The sequence below is a fragment of the Grampus griseus genome, assembly GCF_964374135.1.
Source record: "Grampus griseus genome assembly, chromosome: 6".
Taxonomy (NCBI): Eukaryota; Metazoa; Chordata; class Mammalia; order Artiodactyla; family Delphinidae; genus Grampus; species Grampus griseus.
Window position 1 is genome coordinate 18,990,516 of NC_139000.1, and position 22,248 is coordinate 19,012,763.

A 22,248-nucleotide genomic window follows, 5' to 3' on the forward strand; every position below is an offset into this window, starting at 1 on the left:
TGAAGCAAAAAGAGGAAGATGCAGAGACCCAAGAAATAAGGGGTCCAAAACCAGAAGGCAGTGGAGGGAATTTCCAGGATGCCAGCGGGGCAAGACACAAAGAGAACTCGCTGTACGGTCAGCACAGGGTGGAGGGCTCCAGGACAAGGGCTGTAGGAAAATTAAAAATGACACACATTAATATCTGATATATTTTACCAATTAGAACAGGGCTGGGCAAACTCCAGCCCAGGGACCAAATTCTGCCCGCCACTTTTTATTGGCACACAGCCATGCCCATTCATTTACATATTGCCCATGACTGCTCCCTCTGTAACAGCTGAGTTGAACCGTTGCGACAGAGACTGTCTAGACTGAAAAGTGTAAAATTTTTACTATGTAATCCTTTACTAAGAAAGAATTTGCCAAAACCTGATTTAAAAGGGGAAAAAAATACTGATTTGATGGACTGGGTGAAGAAAGAATAAATACAAGGAAAAAAATTCACACCAACTGGAGGTAAAAAAGCAACTGTGAATTCAAGAAATACAAAGTTGTGCAAGAAAAGAAATGATCATAGGAAACTACTTAAACTCTGCAGTGGACAATATTTGCATGATCATAAAAACATAAACTCTGATTCTGATTTATAAAAAAATTATGATATGCATATCAAGGGAAGAAGAGAGAAGAAATGAAGAGATGTATAAAAGATCTATATTTTCATCTACTATAGCAGGAAGTCTGTCACCGATAAATCAATAGATAACAATAGAAGCATATTTGCTAGAAATACAGAGGCATATGCCATAAGAAATAACAAAAAGAGCTAAAAAGTGATTTGTCTGGTGAGCAGGACCAAATGAGGTAGGGATTAGTAAACAGGCACTACTATCTTCATTATAAATCTTTTGACATTGTTTGTTTTTGTTTTGTTTTTGTGGTACGAGGGCCTCTCACTGTTGTGGCCTCTCCCGTTGCGGAGCACAGGCTCCGGACGCGCAGGCTCAGCGGCCATGGCTCACAGGCCCAGCCGCTCCGCGGCATGTGGGATCTTCCGGACCGGGGCACGAACCCGCGTCCCCTGCATCGGCAGGCAGACTCTCAACCACTGCGCCACCAGGGAAGCCCCTTGACATTGTTTTTTTTTTGTTTTTAACTGTGTATACATATTATTTAATAAAGTGGCAGTTAATTTTCAAAAACACACAATCTCAAAAATTACACAATAGGTGTCATGAAGCCCCAAAACAAGATGCCATGATAAAGAATAATGAAAGTGGATAAACTATAAATTTACTTTTGTCTTCAGAGAAGTGGGTTCTACGCAGATAAAATTTAAACTGATAACTTGCAAGTTAGCCAGCCAGCCAGTTTAGGCAAAGGGGACTCCCAGGCAAAGGACTAGCACGTGCAAAGGCCTGGGGTGAGAGCAAGCATGATGATTTAAACGACTTGAAGTGGACAGGATTGGCTGAGGGTGAGAAGTGTTCAGGAACAAACTAGCAAAGACAGCAAGAAAGAGACCATGATGCCACCATGAAGCACGGCAAAGGGACTGCTGACTCACATAACAACGCGCTGCAACACTGTGACCAACATTTGCAGCACATTTCTTCTTTTCATGATTTTTGCATTAGAAACTGACTCAAATCCACAACCCAATAGAAGGAGTTACTGTGTAGTCAGAAAGTTGAGCCAGACTGTAGCTGTTTCTTTCAAGATGACATGTCAGACTCATCCATAAGCAGTGAGGTGACCTCCCAGTGCCCCTGAGGGCTTTGCAAGTGACATGCTTTTCTCCAATAAACTCCTGCTCCCATACCTTCCTACTCCACCCCCTCAGTTCCTCCAGGAGTTTTGGATGCAGGATTCCCTGCGATCTCTTCTCAGGCTCCTACTTGCCCCTCTTAAATCAAATTCCAAAGTCTTGGTTTTTGCCATCACTTGACTGCCTTCCTAAGTGCCCTATTATCCACCCTCTCATAATTCTGTCCCAAATGTCTCAAAACAGATTTGGATCTTCCAAGGAAGGACCCGAGAGATGATTTCTCCATACTTTTATGAGGAAAATGGAGCCCAGGGTCCATTTCCCCAACATCAGGCAGCAAGCTGATGACAGAACCAGGGTCACAATGCAAATTGCACCACTTTCGGTTTGTGAGGTCCTCCCTTCAAGACTCTGCAGGAAGAAAACCCAAAACACAGCTACTACACATCTATGGGCAGGAGCCTGAGACTCTGATTTCCAAGAGGTGAAATTTCCTTTTCGTACCCTCTATTAATAGAGTTTTTTCATCTATTAAAGAAATTATGATTAATATTAGGGAAATATGTTCTAGTTACATTTTACAATCCATGCCCTTCGGTTAATGTGTACCCAGATTTAAATATTTCCATGAAATAGCACTTATTCTCTGCATATTAACTCTTGCTTCCTCAGAAGCATCAGGAAGCCTTACATTATTGCTGCTCGCATTTTCTTGAAGGCATTACTAAAGATTAATTACAAATCATTTTTATTGTACTGGGACAAGACAGTACTGAATTAATAATGTGTCCTAAACATTAATTTAGTCAGTGGCTCTCAGTCACTTGGTCTCAAAACTCCTTAGCTTTTTAAAAATCAAGGACCCCAAAGTTTGAGTTGGTATAGGTTTATTTATAGATATTCTTAGAAATAAAAACTGAGAAAGTTTAAGAATCTTTACTTATTAATTTATTTTAAAATGCCAACAATAAATCCACTACATGTTAATATAAATGACATTTTTTATATTTTTTTAAAAAATATGTAAAAAAAAGTACTGAGAAGAGTGGCATTGGTTTTGCATTTTTGTAAATCTCTTCCATGTCTGAATTAATAGATGACAGCTGGATTCTCACATCTGCTTCTTCATTCCGATGTAGATAAAACACATCATGAAGCCTCTGGAAAACTCCATTTACACTGATGAGAGAATGAGCTGGGAAAAGGCCAAAATCATCTTGGTATTGTCATGAGAATAGCTTTGACCTCATGGCCACCCTAAAAGGGTTCCAGGGATCCTCAGTTGTCCCCGGACCACATTTTGAGAACCACTAGCTTAATTAAAATAAAAAAGCAGAATATATTTATTTATTCGAACATTAGTGTTTTCACATGAGAGGTTTCACTTGATCTTCCCAATCAAGCAAGCAGAAGATATGTTTACATCCTATTTCTTATAAGAAAGTGTTTGTTAGGATATTGGTAAATTTGTTTTTAAACATTTCGACCCACAAGCCATGACTCGGGGTCTGTGGGACTCTTTGGGTGGACACCCAATGGCCAAAGTGATGACACTCAAAGGCGCTGGACTTACCTTAAGAAGCAGTTCACCCCGTTCTTGAATAGTCATTTGTGGGCAATTCATTTGGATCCATCATTCATTCAATAGCTTATCTCAATACTATTTCGCTGTCTAGGGTATAGATTCCTATTTAAGGAAGCAGAGTGTCTTATTTGGGTGCCCCTTTGGGGGGAAAGCACTGCCCTAAACCTGGCATCTGCTGAGCAAAACGATAATCATAGTAATAATCAGCTGAGCAAACAGGGATTTGCACTTTGCTGAGTGCTGGAGTCGAGGGGGAAGAGAGGACCGTGGCAAGAAACAATGCATTCAGTATAAGGACTGAGGTTGTGCATTAAGATGGTATTGGTTTCTAATCCCTTTCCGCCACTTACTAACTGTATGACCTGGGCAAGTCATAGGATTCTGTGAACCTCAGTATCTTCACTGGTGAAATGGGGAGAACAATGCCAGTCTCCTGGGGTTTGAGGGAAGTTCATATAGGATAATGTATGGAAAGTACCTACCACTGGGCCTGACATAGTAAGAGCCCCCCAAATGGCAGTTGTGATGATGTGGACCATAGTAATGATGAGGCAGCAACACCCTGATGTTGGCACAACCAGCTGATTCCAGGACCCACAGAGGGGCTTCCATGCAGAAGCTACAGCTTCCCTCCCCTCGCTCTATTCCAGCCACAAGAGCTGTCTTTCAGATTCTCAATTATGCCAGGTTTCTCCCAGCCTTAGGGCTTTCCTAAACGCTACTCCCTCTGCTCAGAAGCACTCTGAACCACTCCAAATTCACAGTCACCCAGTCTGTCATGTATGTTCCATAGCTAAACTCTCCAGATCTTCCGGAGAATCCATAAGTAACAGCAATGGTTTTCTTTGTCACCCCTACCCAGTCTCTTCAAGGATACACTCCACACTGAACTATTTGCTTGATGCTCGCTTATCAGTTTACCCAGAAAATGTGCCCCTGAGTTCACTTTTCCTAGACTACCTGCAGTTTTTTGTCTGCCCTCTCTTCTTCTCTTCTATAAATCCTATTTGAGACCTTTGTTAATTAAAATGATTGATCTCTTTTATCTACAAATAAACAGTGTGCTGGTAATTCACCAAGTTGCTCTGCATAATTCTTTGACATTGCCCAGGAAATGATGGGTCCTAGGACAAATCTGCAGTGTGCCTAAGTTCACACAGGTTACAGAATAGAGAGCTATACCCTCCTCTTCTCCACCAAATCAACAAGACAAAAATTAGCAGACTGCAATTCACTTTTGCCCTCAAAACTCTTGTTTTATTTCAGTGAGGACACCTCACTTTGTTCCAGAATATCAAAAATTAGCATGGAAAGGGACGAAGTAAATAACACTATATTTTAGACCACGGCCAACATTTCAAAGATAAAACAACTATTATTAAGTTAATAAAACCTGATAAATGAATTCAGCAAGGTAGCAGTATAGAAGATTAACATACAGATATTGGTTGCATTTCTTTACACTAACAATGAAATATCAGAAAGAGAATGTAAAAAAGAAATTCCTTTGAAAATCGCACCAAAAAAATAAAATAAAATAGGAATAAACCTGACCAAGCAGGTGAAAGACAGATATGCTGAGAACTATAAAACATTAATAAAGGAAATTAAAGATGATCCAAAGAAATGGAAAGATATCCCATGCTCTTGGATTGGAAGAATTAATATTGTTAAAATGGCCATACTACCCAAAACGATATACAGATTTAATGTGATCCCTATTAAATTACCCATGACATTTTTCACAGAGCTGGAACAAATAATCCTAAACTTTATATGAAACCATAAAAGACCCAGAATTGCCAAAGCAATCCTGAGAAAAAAGAATAAAGCAGGAGGCATAACCCTCCCAGACTTCAGATAATACTACAAAGCTACAATAATCAAAACAGCTTGGTATTGGCACAAAAACAGACATATGGATCAATGGAAAAGAATAGAGGACCCAGAAATAAATCCACACACCTATGGTCAATTAATCTTTGACAAAGGAGGCAAGAATATAAAATGGAAAAACGTCTCTTCAGCAAGTGGTGCTGGGGAAGTTGGACAGCTGCATGTAAATCAAGGAAGTTAGAACACACCCTCACATCATGCACAAAAATAAACTGAAAATGGCTTAAAGACTTAAATATAAGACATGGCACCATAAAACTCCTAGAAGAAAACATAGGCAAAACATTCTCTGACAAATATCACACCAATGTTTTCTTAGGTCAGTCTCCCAAGGCAATAGAAATAAAAACAAAAATAAACAAATGGGACCTAATCAAACTTACAAGCTTTTGAACAGCAAAGGAAGCCATAAACAAAACTCAAAGACAACCTATGGAATGGGATAAAATATTTGCAAATGATGCAACTGACAATGTGTTAATTTCCAAAATATACGAACAGCTCATACAACTTAACAACAACAACAAAAACAACCCAATCAAAAAATGGGCAGAAGACCCAAACAGATATTTCTCCAGAGAAGACATACAGATGGCCAATAGGCACATGAACAGATGCTCAACATTGCTATTTATTAGAGAAATGTAAATCAAAACTACAATGAGGTACCATATCACACCAGTCAGAATGGCCACCGTTAAAAACTCTACAAATAACAAATGCTAGAGAAGGTGTGGAGAAAAGGGAACCCTTCTACACTGTTGGTGGGAATGTAAGTTGGTGCAGCCACAGTGGAAAACAGTGTGGAGGTTCCTCTGAAGACAAAAAATAGAATTACCATATGATCCAGCAATCCCACTCCCGGGCATATATCCAGACAAAACTATAATTCAAAAAGATACACGCGCCCCTCTGTTCATAGCAGCACTATTCACAATAGCCAAGACATGGAAGCAACCTAAATGTCCATTGATGGATGAATGGATAAAGAAGATGTGGCACATATATACAATGGAATATTACTCAACCATAAAAAAGAACGAAATAATGCCATTTGCAGCAACATGGATGCAACTAGAGATTATCATACTAAGTGAAGTAAGTCAGAGAAAGACAAATACCATATGATATCACTTAAATGTGGAATCTAAAATATGACACAAATGAACCTATCTAAAAAGCAGAAACAGACTCATGGACGTAGGGAATAGACTTGTGGTTGCGAAGCAGGGAGCGGGGTGGGGAAGGGATGGACTGGGAGTTTGGGGTTAGTAGGTGCAAACTATTATATATAGGATGGATAAACAACAAGGTCTTACTATATAGCACAGGGAACCATATTCGATGTCCTGAGATAAACCGTAATGAAAAAGAATATAAAAAGAATGTATAACTGAGTCACTCTGCTGTACAGCAGAAATTAACACAACATAATAAATCAACTATACTTCAATTAAAAGAAAAAAATAAATTAACAAAACCACACGAGAGAGAACTGAATCTCCACAGTGATTTTCTAATCACTGCCTCACACTTTCCCCCTTGGAGCTATCCAGCCTTGTCCTGCTGGATTATGTTTCTAAACACAGCTCTAAACTTACCCTTCTTCTCAAAAATGTCCAGTGTCTGTCCTACCACTGCCCACAGCCTGAAATCCCAACCCTTTACCCTGCTATTTGCATCCTTCTGTGATCTGGCTACAGCCCACTTTACCAAACTCTTCTTTCTCTCTCTGCCCCTCCACCTCTACCTGTAAATGCCAGATGGCCCACTGCAAAACTCTCTTGATGAAGGAAGCAATATATTGCTTTACATGCGGACGCAAGTTTCTTATGTCATTGGTACACAGACTAGCTACTTTGAATAGTGCTGCCAATACAGTTCTCTTTCCCTGGAATGCCTTTCCATCATCAATATCTAACACCTGTCTATCCTTTAAATCCCCACTCAAATGCTACCACCTCCAGGAAGTCTTCTCTATTCATCTCCACTGAAAACAATCTGTCATTGGTGCTCCCTCTTATACTACTTAACTCACGTCTTGTATTAGCATTCTGTATACCCACATCCTGACTCTTCCAGTAGGCTGCTATTTGATGGAAGGGCTGTGTCTTCATGCCTCTACATCTGCCTCCCTCTCCCCCATACTCTGCACAGCTCCTGGCATAGAGTAAGTGTCAACTAATGGCCTTAAGCAAACTGATAGATAAATAAATCAAATCTGATATTTACACCCTCCTGCCTAAACTGCTTCGATGGCTTCCACTGCACTCAAATTACACCCCAACTCCCTAATAGCAGCTATAAAGCCATGTTTGATTGTCCCTGTTCACTTCTCCACCCTCATTTGGGGCTACGTCTCCTTTTCCTTACATGTGTGTCTCTCCCCTGTATGTCCCTTGAACACATAAAATTCTGTCTGGCCTCAGGGCTTTCACACATGCTCTTCCCTCTTTGTAAAACCCACTTCCTCCCATTAATTTTCTGGTCCACAATTTCTGACATTCCAGTTTTCAACTTAAAAGCCACATCCTCAAAAAGACCCTCTAGGTTATCTATCAGTCAGGGCCCTGGCAGGAAACAGGTGTCATATGTCAAGTGGGCTAAAATGATGATAAAGGGGCTCTATACAAAGGTATGGACAGGGTTTAGGGACACCAACAGGAGATAACACAGCACCCCATGGCTAGCAACAGTAGGGCTCCATTACCTCCCTCAGGCCTGAAGCAGGAGGGGAGGGAACATGTACCAGAACCTGGAGAGAGTAGTGTAAAAGAAGGCTACCTTAAAGTATTGGTGGCCACCAGTAGAGGGTCACAACTAAGCAGCGGGATCTGTAGAGAAAGGAACAAAGGAAGTAAACACCCCAGCTTCATTCTTCTCCCACCATCCAAACGGCCAATCCCCAATTGGGAGCAGAGGAGCCTTTTAAGGCAGTCCCTGCAGGCCAGCCTCCCAGGAAAGATGGAGAAGGGTAGAAAAAAGGATGACAGGGGTGAGCAGAAGCTACCCAGCCCACCATCCATTCTCAGGTAGACCCTCCTGTTATTCTGTCTCATAGCAATCTGTTTTCTTCTTAGTATTCAATAAAATATTTACTTTCATATCTTTTTGCTGAATGTCTATAAGCACTTTCAGATGGTCAATTCCGTGGACATGTAAACCCCACGTGTTCACTGCAGCACTCTGGATCTAACATATGGTAGGTGCTGAATAAATACTTGCTAGTTAATGTGTGAACACATGCATCAGTCAGAGACATAATAGCACATATAATTATGCAGGTACACATTTCAATTTCAAAGGGAGAAACCTCCTCTACAGAATTAAGAAATGCCAGGAAATTTCACATCAAAGTCAATTCGATGAAAACAAAATGCTGCCTAGCATAGAAAATCACTCTAACTTCAAAAAGAGCTGATCATTTTCTAAGAAGAGAAGAAAAAATGTCCTTCCTATTAACTTGCTGTGAAAACAGGCTGAGCCAGACTAGATAAGTTACCACCGTGTAACACAAAATTGTTATCGTCCCCAATCCACAAACAGATTGAAATAAGGTCAAGTGGAAGAATTCCTCCCCGAACTCTTTCTTCTTGATAAAATCTTGGTAGCTCCCACCACTAACTTTACAGCTTCAAAAGAAGAAAAGTGCTAGCAAGCCCTAAATTCCCTCCTCCTGGTCTTGGGGTTTTCTGCATCTTCCAAAAGCCCCAATTTCTCTGAGCTCTTGTGGTCCCATTATAAAGAATACAGACAACACTTTTAAGTCTAGTTCTACATATTACCTGGTAAGTGCACTTTATTGATAGCTGAATCTGATACCCAAACACAGACTTTCACAGTTGCTTCTCTCCTCTGTCCCCCAACACATTTGCGCTTTGATGAGAAGAGGCGAAATCTTTTTCCTGATAGCATGTAACACAATATGATTCCAAACACTTCATCTTTCTTTCAGCTCCTCAGATGACTCATTTGCCTTGTTCTCTCCAACCACAGGACTCTTGTATTTGGGGCTCCCTTCTACTGGAAGATGCACCCCTCTTTTCTACAATTTGTTCTGTGAAAATGGGCTAATATTAATGCCTAGATCATAAAGTTGTTGTGAGGAAGAATCAAGGTAGTAAGATAATTGAGATCATACATATACGGCATGTAAAACAGCACCTGACACACAGTAAGAGCTCAATAAGTGTTTTCATCATTATTAATGATTACCTCCAAATTACCCTTCAGATCTGTAATCAATATCGCTTGCTCCAGGAAGATTCTATGTTCCCCCAAATGAGACTGAGTACCCCAATCATGGTATTCATGTGTCTGGGTAACTTTCCTTCACAGCACTATCTACAACCCCTATGATTCAAATACCATTAACCCTTGAACAGTGCGGGGGGGTTAGAGGTGCCAATCCTCTGTGCAGTTGAAAATCCAAGTACAGCTTGTAGTCCACACTCCAGTATCCACAGTTCCTCCACATTTGCACTTCTGAATCCTCGGATTCAACCAGCCGCAGACCATGTAGTACTGTAGTATCTTTAAAAATCTGCATGTAAGTGGACCATGCAGTTCAAAGCTGGTTGTTCAAGGGTCAACTGTCATCATAAAATAATGTATGTGTCCTTAAATAGGCAAAAGAAAAAAAAAAGTAAGGATTTGAGCAGCAAGTGAATTTGTTGTTGATCACCATTGTATTCCTAGTTTCTTGGAAACTGTTTCACACTTAGTGCTCAAAATACATGTTAAATGAAAAGATGAACAGACCACCTCACCTCCTCTGTGGCACAGTAAGCACCACCTCTTTCCACACCTTTTTTTTTTCATGTTCACTACTTCAAGAACTCTGAAGGTAAATATTTGAGGAAACTGATGCATCGAGAAGCCACATGACCAGAGACTCCAGTTCCCAGAGTCACAAGTGGGCCAGAACACAAGTATCCCTATTTCCAACCATACAGTATCCTGGGTCTCGGCAGAAAATGGCAGAAGGTCTTGTTATGGACTGAATGTTTGTGTCCTCCCAAAATTCATAGTTTGAAGTCCTAACCCTCTGTGTGATGCTATTTGGAGATGGGGACTTTGGAGGTAATGAGATTTAGATGAGATCCTGAGGGTGGGGTCCTTATGATGGGATTAGTGCTCTTCTAAGAAGAGAACAGAGAGCTTGCTCTCTTTAGCTCTGCCATGTGAGGCACATCGAGAAGGCAGTCATCTGCAATACAGGAAGGGAACTCTCATCAGAACCCGACCTTGGTGGAACCCTGATCTTGGACTTCCCAGCCTCCATAGATGTAAGAAATAAATGTCTGTTGTTTAAGCCACCTAGTCTATGGTGTTTTGTTACAGCAGCTGGAGCAGACTAATACAGTCTCCTATGGCGGGCAGGAGTGGAGGTGGGGGATACTCTGCTATACCCATGAGGCCTTTAGTCTTATTTATATCGTTTTGTATGCAATTGTTAACACCAACTGTTAAAGCATAGTTCTGAGACAGTGCGTGGAGAAAATGCTTTATGTTCACCACACTATTTCCTGGACACACGGAAAGGCTACATCTCTCAGCCTCCCCTGGGGTCCTACTTAGACTGGGGTCCTATGACTGCATTCTGGCCAGTAGAATTGCAGGCAGCAATGACATAAGCCATTCCCAGGCCTGACCCATAGGTATCCTATGTGCAGTCCTCCAACACTTGGAGGCCACAAGGGCTATCTGTCGCTCACAAGACTTCATAAGTGAGAAACTTTGATTTTATTAAGTTCCTGATAGTTCAGGACTAACTCGTTACTGCTGCATATCCTAGTAGTAACCTGACTAATACAAAGAGGCAGAGTGGAACACTGGGAAATGAAATGAAGAAAACAAGAGTTTGAAGCCCAACTCTGTCATCAGCTTATGAGGTGACATTGGAAATTCACCTGTCTGGCTCTGAATTTTCTCATCCGTGTTACTCAAACATGAACAGATCACCGTGGATGGCTCTTGATTTTGCATATTACCTGGAAGCTGAACTCATACTTCATTACATTCCTCTCCCCCACACATATTACACAGCTCCAAAAGCAATGGTAAACCACATTGTTTTACTGAAGAATTTGTTGGGTGATAACAAAATGGATTATATCTAGAGTGACCATATGTGTTAGGGTTTGGCTAGGACAGTGCCCATTTAGACCTACTGTCCCAGTGTAATTCAGTGTCATTACTAATGGAAGAGCCCCCTTTGCCTCTTAGGCATCCTGGTTTAAACAATACATTACAGAATAAGCTGGTTATATCACACACGACATATAGCAACTCTTACCAGACATCTTTCAGTTCATACTTCTATTCTCCGTTCACCTTGAGACTCCACCATCCCCCCCAACATGTTCCCTGGAGTCCTTTACTGGATCCTCTGTCCCCAGCTCAGTAGCTAAGAAGGAGCTCAGGGAAATACGCCAACTTGTACCTCCTTAGCTCAGTAGCTAAGAAGGAGCTCAGGGAAATATGCCAACTTGTACCTCCTTAGCTCAGTAGCTAAGAGGGAGCTCAGGGAAATATGCCAACTCGTACCTTCTCATCATTGCTTCAAACTAGCCAAGCTTCAAACTCCACCCTTACTGCAAGGGAAACAGATAGTTGTAGACTTCATGGTGATCTTGAGAAACAAAAGCAATTTGGGGAGTACGAATAGAGGTTTAACAAAATGCCTTTGCTTTCTCCACAGGAAAGTGACCATGCATTAACCTCAAAGCACTATTCCCTGACAACGGTGGAATGACACTGTGAATGGGGAAAATGATCTTTAATTGATAAACTGCCTTTAGACTGGGAAACCATGAATGAGCTATGAATACCTGGTAGAAAGCCATAGATTTGGGCTTCTCACCATGTGGGACCTAGAAGCTATGAAAAGAGATATTGGTTCCAGTGGAGCTTGGGGCTTTTAAACCAGAGTGGCCCCTGTGCCCAAGGGCGTAGTCTCATTACAAGGATAACACCTGTGTTGCCGGGGGCAGGGAGGAAACAGCTCTCGGACTGCCACGAAGAGACACACTTGGTGCCGCCTCTGGGTCTGCTGTATTTTCTCTGCTGTGCTCCAGGTGAGGCAGATCTCTGTGGCTGTGTAGGTTTGGTTATGCATCCTTGCTATCAAAGTATGGCCCTTGGAGAGACAGTACCAGCATTATCCAGAACTTTTTAGAAATGCAGTCAGCACCAGCCCAGACCTACTGAATTAGAATTGACATTTTAACAAGATCTTCAGGCAATTCCTATGCATAATTAAAGTTCGATGAACCCAGGACCAGAACCGGTCATCACATAGAATGGTCATAACTGTGGAAACCAGCCAACTTCTGCCACTCTAAAGAAGCTCTCATTTCCAGATCAAATCAATATCCGTGCATATTTTCCCCTTGTTTCTACTTTTTACTTGTAATTCTTTAATCACAACAATATGATGTTCTCCAGAGAACTCTACAAGAGCGATGAGGTCCTCTTATGTTAACCTACAATTAATCAATTAGCTCTTAATCCCAATGCAGCAGGGGCTACAACTTCTACAGTGTTTTTAATGTATTAACATTTGAGCTTTATTTCCTCTCCCAAAAATACTTATCAAGGTCTATCACATCAAAGCAAGAAAAAGCGCAAAGAAAGGCAAAGCCATATGGTTTCAGGGGTGGCGTTTCCCCTGGTCCCATGAAGTCCAGGAGAGCTGGGCAAGTTTTTCAACCTGGATGCTCCAAGGGGCATTCACAGGGAAACCAAAGGCAGGACCTCACGAGAGGAGCTCGCCACCAAGAGCATCTTGCAAGCCACGCCTGGGTTCCAGTCCTCTAAGGTGGGGGAGCGGGGTGGGAATCATCTTCTCAGGTTTTGCCAAACTGGCAGATGAGCCCTTTATACTGATACCTTATGCTTTCTCAGTTCCCGTAGAAAATTTTCAGGCTGTCCGGCTATATGTCAGCTACGCCTATATTTTCCGACCTGAGGACAGAATGGGATACCCCAGAAAGAAACTTTAAGACCAAGGAAAAAGGGCACACAGCCTGTGTCAACCACTCTGTGTGCTGGTTTCAGAGGGAGAAACTTAATTTTATTTCTTATATAGTCCACATTCCCTGGAAAGAGGTAGTGAAAGATAGTACATGATATACAGACAAGGAAATAACAGATTTCCTATGACCTATAGGAAACTACATATATTTAGAAAGAAAACAACTGTATAATATATGTTTAGCATGATCCCAAGTACTACTTGCCGTCTCCCCTATGGATACGGATTATGGGTTGCTTCTAGTATCTTCCATACAAAAAGCAATATATATTCATCATAAACAATTTGAGACAAACAAAAAAACATACAACATGAAAATAAAAGAGAAAAATATACTTGGTAAAATTGCGGCTCAGAAGTTAAACCAAGGAGGGCACAAGGACAAATGAGGAAAGAAAGGGAAAGAGCTTGGGAGGAGAGAAAGAGGAAGAAAGGAAAGGGAGAATAGACATCTTTTGTGATTTGACCAGGGACAATGGAGGAAGAGTTCTGTTGCCTGGATACACACCCAGTGGTGTATTGAGCTACACTGGTGTCTAACACTTCAAGTCAGCAGAAGAATAGTGCACATCTTTTCAACAAATGTAAACCAATTGCCCGCTATGTACCAGGAGGTGTTCTAAGGTGTTTTATTTTATTTTATTTTTTCTTTAATTTAGTTTTGGCTGTGTTGGGTCTTCGTTGCTGCACGCAGGCTTTCTCTAGTTGTGGCGAGCGGGGGCTTCTCTTGTGGCAGAAGCGCAGGCTCAGTAGTTGTAGTGCACAGGCTTAGTTGCTCCGCGGCATGTGGGATCTTCCCAGACGAGGGATCGAACCCGTGTCCCCTGCACTGACAGGCGGCTTCTTAACCTCTGTGCCACGAGGGAAGTCCCTCTAAGGTGTTTTAAACACAATATCAATCTTTTAACCACCCTAAAAGTGACAATGATTGTTGTCACATTATCAATAAAAACAACTGAGACTTGGGGTGACTAAGTAGACCCGCCTCTCAAAGGTTACAAGCATTTTACTGCAAGTGCTCAACAAATGTTTGTTTTGAGTAGAAGGAAGGGAAAGGGGATTTGAAGTTGGGTCTGTGTTTCCAGGACACTTCTCTGAACCTCCTCCAAACACCTACACTCCATAACTTCACTGGGGATGCATTTCCCAGAAAAGTGCTCCACTACCTGTTTTTCCACTTTTCACAGCGTTAGTGTCTCCCTCTGTTGATTATGTCCTGTGCAAGCACTCACATTTTGGCATTTTTCCATCTGCCAATACCCCCTTTCTTTGCACAGCTGAAAATCTGATGTTAAGAAGGCAAGTTTAGGTTGGGACTCCTTTGTTCTTCCCAGTAAAAATAACAGCCATGAAAAATGAACTGGTGCATTCTGTTGTGGTTCACGTGTTTCCTCCTTTGCTTGGCCCTTTGCAACTGAAAATATGCAGCATCGCACAGCTAAAGCACCTGTTCAATTGGAATTGTTCACTCCAGGGATAAATAGATTTTTACTTCAAAACCAAGACCCATCAAGCTTCAGATTTCGTAGAAATAGAGAAAAAGAAAAGTTAGCCCACTTTCAAGAGAAAAGAAAAGGTCACTTCCTGATTTTGCTAACATCAGGAAACAACACTTTAGGACATGTTTCAGTGTCAACCTCACCTCCAGTGAAATCCGAAAATCTAACACAATCAGAGAATAGAGGCTGGACTTTACATGAAAAAAGTTTGAGTATCTCAGAAATGAGCCGTTCTTCCTTTCGAAAGAACAGATCCTGAACTCTGAGAAGTTTCCAGATTTCTGCCTCTCCCTCTCCACATTTTCTCTTTCTCCTTTTCTCCAAATAACATCTGTTCTTCCAATTCTTCGTTCACCAAGTATGTTCCAAGAAGACCCTAATGTCCTTACACATCTCTACATGTCAGAGTTTCTCTCTGCTTCTATTTATAGACACGTGTGTACACATATACTTAGAGGCAAGGACTGGCGTAGGGAGAGAGACAGGAATTTGGAGGATGGAAGGCAGCAAGAGGGAAGGGGTCGGGGAAGGGACCAGGCCTGGGATCTCTTTTCTGGGACAGGCTCATGTTTAGACCTCATTTAAGAAAAAATTTTTAAATGGTGTTTTCCCCAATATGATGTATTTTAAATGGATTTGTTAGGTAGATTATAGTTTAAACATTAAACTATAATGCCTTCTAGGTGTGGTACTTCTAGGTGCCTTCTAGGTGTGGACACTTGTAAGTCATTTCCTCCAGGGACATACTCTGTTCTCAAGGTGATTACAGTATATCTGGGGGGACAGAGCCCAGGTAGATACCTAGAGTACAGGTAATATAATCCCTTAGTGGTTACAGCAATTTGCTCTGCCATTAGGCAGACCTGTGCCAGAATGCCAGATCCAAGCCTAAGTTTCCTTATCTGCCAAATGGGAATAACAGCATTTATGGGATAACAGTAAAAATTAAGTGAGATTATTAATGTAATGTGAATGGTGTACAATATGTGCTCATTAAATGTAGGTGGCGGTTGTAATCACAAAATAATTATTATTACTCTCATCACTACTGACTGGGGGTATAAGTATGCTATGAAATGCTGCAGAGAAAAGAGGGATATATTTCTTACTGGACGCTGAGGGTGGAAGCTCAGAGAAGAGACAACATTTGAACAGCAGCTTAAAAAAAAACAAAAAAACCTGCCGGAGCAGGAGAACTGCTGGAGCAAGGTAGGGCATTTGATGTTGCAGTGAGGATGCTGCCTGCACAGAAACGGATTCAGGGGAAGGGTTAGCAGGTCAGAGGATCGACATAAACTGCCCCTGGAGTGGGGGGAAGGGTTAAGTGGGATCAGAGGCTGAAAACGAAGGCTGAGGAAAGGTCAGGGAAGTCTTGCAAGGAAACGCAACCAGGGTTCCACAGGCAAGGAGAGACGCTGAAAGATTTGACAGTGGAAAAGAAAGAGAGTCAAATGACCTAGTAGAGTCTGGGTGGATGTTTACTCATTAAACTAATGTAGACGTCAAAGAGGTCACCTCAAAGAAGTCCCCTAGAGAGTGATAGGAGACCTCGAATCTTCCCACTATGCACATATAACACCCTGAATCATCTGTTGTTAATAGCAATCATGTTATAATAACTTATTTAATTGCCCATCTCACTCACCCGATTACAAGCTTCATGAAGGCAGGGATGACGTCTGCCGTGTTCATTGTTATATTGACAGGGCCCGGCACATAGTAAGCTCCCAAACACCCAATGGGTGATGTAGAACACATCATCCTGTATGTTCCCATATCTTTTTTTATTGATATGGAAGGACCTCTCCTCAGCTTTGCAAAAAGTGCAAACTCACCTCTCTCTTTTGAATGACAACTGAGTTCTTAAGGACCATCTAACTTAAGAATTTTCTAGTCTGGGGCTTCCCTGGTGGCGCAGTGGTTGAGAGTCCGCCTGCTGATGCAGGGGACGCGGGTTCGTGCCCCGGTCCAGGAAGATCCCCCATGCCGCGAAGCGGCTGGGCCCGTGAGCCATGGCCGCTGAGCCTGCGCGTCTGGAGCCTGTGCTCCGCAACGGGAGAGGCCACAACAGTGAGAGGCCCGTGTACCGCAAAAAAAAAAAAAAATTTTTTTTCTAGTCCTTCAACTCTACTGTAAGACCCTAGAGACTAGGAAAGTGATACTTTTTTTTTTTCTTGAATCTCTCACTTCCTTAGTATTTATTTATCATTAGTTCTGCTTCATTGAAAATCATAAAACATTTCTTTTTAAATATTCCAGTATTCTCATTTGTTAAAATGGTTTTTATCCTAAGTCATTGCAATGTCATAATTTAAATTCATAGATTACATTTATTTGTCATTTGAGAACATGTTATATAGATCTTCCTCAACCTAGGATGGAATTATGTTCTGATAAACCCATTGTAAATTGAAAGTACTTTTTATAATTTAAAAGTTGAAAAGGTATTTAAAATACCTAACCTCCAGAACATCACAGATTAGCCTAGCTTACCTTAAATGTGCTCAGAACTCTTACATTAGCCTAAATCTGGGCTAAATCATCTAACACAAAGCCTATTTTATAATAAATGCTGAACATCTCATGTATTTATTGAAAACTACACTGTAAGTGAAAAACAGACTGTTGTACGGGTACAGAATGGTTATTTCCCCTCGTGATCTCGTGGCTGACTGGGAGCTGCGGCTGCTGCTGCCCAGTATCAGGAGAAAGTATCATACCCATATTACCAGCCAAGGAAAAGATCAAAATTCAAAACTCGATGTAAGCTTTCTCCTAAATTCATATTACTTTCACAGCATCGTCAAGTCGAAAAATTGTAAGTTAAGCTATCCTAAGTCAGAGACTGTATATTTCAAAGCACCTATACAAGCAACAAAGGGTCCGTTTCTCTGTTTGAACTCATCTTCTTTTTACCATCAAAGAGTTATGCAACCCAGTGTGTTTTCTTTCTTCCTTGCCCTCGTTACCAGGAAACTCAGGGGTATTGTGCTCATCAGCCAGGGCTCCTAAGCCATTCACTTGACACTCTACCTTTATAACTTGGCTCCTACCTTTTGCCTTGTTTTAATGGCTTCAGTTATTATACATCTGTGCATTTATTTTAAGTTGCCTCAAAACCTTTTTAAAGTAGGCAGGAGTAACGTGTGTATTCATGTATATATTCATATATATATATGTTTACTACAGATTATTTATAAACACACACATATATCCAATACTAAAAGTATACCTAGCTACACGGCTCCCAGATGTTTTCTGCCATACCTCACTCTCAGGTCTCATGAAAGCATGACTTAATAATGTAAACATAAGTGAAGATTTTATAGAAGAGTCTTAGGAAACCCATTTCTGTTCCTTTCTCCAGATCCCTTCTTTGGTTATTCTGTTTTGAGTTTAATACACTAAACCAGGGATCAGCAAACTTTCCAGTAAAGGAGTAGAGAGTAATTTTTAGGCTATGGGTCATGAGGTGTCTGTTGCAACTACTTAACTCTGCCATTAGAATGCAAACAGAGTCACAGACGTGCATAAGCAAATGTGCATGACTGTGTTTTGATAAAACTGTATTTATTAAAATAGGTGGTGGGTTGGATTTGGCCGGTGACCACAGTTTGCTGACCCTGCCCTAACCTTTCCCCTACTGTATCTGTCATCACTGGACGCTCTCAGGAAGTGTCACTCTGGCCAACTCCAGTGTCCAGTCTCTCCAAGTTCTTTAGCCTCAGCAAAGCAAAGCCCTCCCCAGTTAATGGGACAGGGCCCTCCCTCCTCAGTAAGCAGTTTCATTGCAAGGTTTATTGCTTGAAGATACCCTGGGGGAGTCTGTCCTCTCACATACACCAATAGTTTTATAAAAGATTTCTTGCTACTACATACAGTGATCACCACAAGAGAACTTTAGGTAAATACGACAAATATATCTCCATCTGCATAAGCAGTAACATTTTTGCAGCCTATAGCCATATTTGAGGCTAGAAAGAGGTCTCAATCAAGGGATTAAAAAAAAAGTCTTCATGCCAACACTCACCTCTTCATGAGCCTTAGTATTCTCATCTGCACAACAGGGGGCAGAATTTCACCTGCACAAAGGCCAGAGTCTGGACCAAATGATCCCTTGTAGGTTCTTTCTGGAAGCTGGACAGGTTATTTTCCTAAACCAATGATTTCCAAATGGTTTCAGGAATCAGAATTCCCTTGGGTGCTGGTTAAAACACAGATTACTAAACCCCAGCCTGAGTTTCATATTCAGTAGGTCTAGGGTGGAGCCCAAGAATTTGCAGTGCCGCCAAGTTCTGCTATCGCTGGTTCAGGGACCATGCTTTGGGAACAACTAGTCTGTCTACATGATAGAGATCTCACAGTCCCTCTTATGGGGAAGCAATGGCAGGGGAGGAGGGTCCTACAGCTGGTTCCCCTTCAGTTTTTCAGAATGGGGTTCCTTCTTGAAGGGATGAGAGATTAGTTCTGTTTGCCCGCTGAGTCTCTGGTGCCACAGCCACACCTCAGCAACTAATTACAGGCTGAAAGGAGGCTGGTGGTGACTCTCATGGAGCCATGGTGGAATGTCAAAGCCAATGGGTGAGCCATCCGGAGAAGGACAGGGAAAGGGGGGACCATTGAGAAGTGACAGATATGCAATCACACAATTCCTTTGTATAAGCCAACCTTCTAGAACTTTCTCTTTCCATAAACACAAAATCAACACAATCATTGACTGCAGATTGACCATATGTAGGCCCAGCACCGAGTAATGCAGGGTGGGCTGCAAGGACTCAAAAGACTGGAAAAGTGCAGACTGCCCTCAGGAACTCTCAATCTTACGCAGAAGGCAAAATTCACGACAGTGTCGAGACAAGTAGATGTTGAGATGCAATGTTATGTGGTGTGAAGATAGAGTGCTCTGGAGAGAGGATGCTGGTGGACTTGAGAGGTCTAGGCAGCCTTTCCTAGAGCACTGATCCAGGCTGGCAGGGGCCTCGAGGGACAGGAAGGATCTGAAGCGGTGGAAGAGTGAGGAGAACACGGCAAGAAGCCAGAGTGTGCCTAGAATACCAGCAGAGAGGGGATAAGAATGAGCACAGGGACTTCTAAGTATGTCTCTACCCCTCCCCAAGGAAACTCCCCCGAGTCATTTCCATTCCTTTGTCTCTGTTTCCTGATTTGAGGATTGAGGGCTTTGAGCTAAATCACAAGTTTCCAAATTTTGTTCCATCTTAGAGAGATCCCAGGTTATTAAATGGTAAATGAGCAGTCTGTGCTCAGCCCTTGTCATCCTGCTTCTGCTTCAGCCAGAGAACTCCACTTTCCTGCACTGTTACACTCATTGTACAGTTTCACTTCCAGAAAGGATTTGAAAATCACTGAGCAAGAAACTCTGTAAAAGCTCTTTCCATTTGTACACGGGGTGGCTGGAGAGAGAGGAGAAAGCAGCCAGTCAGCACAAGGGATGGGACCACTAGGTGGGCCGGGCTAGCTTCCGGTACAGCTTGACAGCAGAGAGGAGTTCAGGCCAATGGAGGTTAGAATTAGGAAACCATTGATGGTTCATGGGTGGAGGAGTAGCACAGGGAGAGGAGTGGAATTGCGCCCACAAGCAGCCAGGGAAGCAAAATCTCAACTGCTCAGAAGGCTCTGAGTGAAAAAAAACAAAAGGGTGATTTTTCCCCCTTGTCAGCCTTCCCTCCCAGGACATTGTACTGTATGCAAAACGTGTAACTGTAAGACAAACATTTTTTTCCACTGCCCTTCTGAGCCCCACGGGCCTTCAGGAAGACCTGCACTTCAAGCAAAGCCTTTTTATTTTTCAACACCCACAGCTTCCATTCAACAATCAGAAGTTTTCCACTTTCATCAAAGAGACTGCAGAGAAAGGTCGAGGGAGCAGTCTGTTCTCAGCAGCTCTGGGAAGGTTACAGAGCCCCCTGCTACCCACTCACTGCTTATGCCCACCAGAGGACACAGTCTTCTCCCCGAATCAGCCGGGCGCATACCCCACAGAACACTGGCTTGCTTCATTCCCACCTCAGCCACAGATCAAATGAAGGTGTGCACCTACTTCTTCCAAAACCAAGTCCGATGTGGGATCAAGGGAACCTCAGCTTCCTTGACTATAAAATGGGTACATTTTACACCACTCTATTTAGCCCCCCCCCCAGAGTTACCTCTTGATGGCTCTTTCATCTCCAGAATCTATGATCTTATGGATTCACTCGGAAGGAATATCCAGAGCAATTCCTAGAGTGACCCAACTTAGGTTACGGTCAGCAGTGGGATCTCTGCAAAGGTGGCAGTGGTAATAATCCAAGCTTGGCTTTGGACACGGGACCTTTCCTTGGGGGGATCTGTGATTTCTGCTTGCTCTCAGAGATATATGGCAGCCAAACAGTGAGCAGAAAGGGGAGGGGTGCTACAAAGACCTGGGTACTTCCAAATGAAGTTTTCGAAGAGCTACATCCGGAGGCGCCAATTATGCAGTGATTCATTTTTTAAATGGTATTTTGAAGTGGAGATCATTAGTAACCACAGATGTGACGCAGCTCTGCCCCCCAGAGAATCTATCTTCTCTATCTGTCTAAATTCCAGACTATTTGGAACGTTGAACCAGAATGGTCCAATACCATCGGCCAAGTCTATTCCCGTTCATGAAGTACTCTTACATCACCATCTCATTTATCTTCACGGTGGCTGTCAATGCAGATGGGGAAAAGAGAGGGGCATAAGGATTTGTACAAGGTCCCAAGACCATTATGGGGTTGGGCTGAGACAAGACCTCAGGTTTTCAGCCTTCAAGTGCAATGAGAGTTGAACGATTTAGCATGGGTTCAGGGGCCAGACAGGTATAGCTATGCACTCAAGTTATCTTGCAACTTTGACTGAGGCAGTGTTCATCCTCTCTGCTTCTCAATTTTCCCATCTGTAAAAAAGAAATATTAGCTGCCTCAGAGGGCAGAGGTGAGGATGAAGTGAGGGATTGTGTAAATCTCCTAGCACTGTGCCTGAGACAGAAGAGGTTCAACTGTAGTGGTCACATACACACACAGCACACACAACACACACGTATGCACACATCATGCACCACACAATATGCACCACACGTCATAAAGGCACACCACACATGCACACACCATACAGAACACACACACCCCCTGCATTCCGCACCATACCACTTCCCGACACCCACCCTCACCGCCAATTCCTTCCCCTTTTTCTGAGTTTTATGGCAGGCCCAAGTTTATATGCAAATTTAACAGATCCCAATACACTCTGCAGGAATTTTTGTTCAGAAGATCAGTGTCTCCAGATTCCTGCTCTCAAACAGTATCTTTGGACCTGTCACCAAATTTCATACTGCCATGAGCTTGTCTCCCTTTGGCTCAATCTCCACATTTGTGGGCTCTTCCTTCCCAGATATCTGGTAGCATTTCCAGTTTTTAGCAGGAGCCAATATTATCAACCTTTTGAGTCATTCTACCACAGT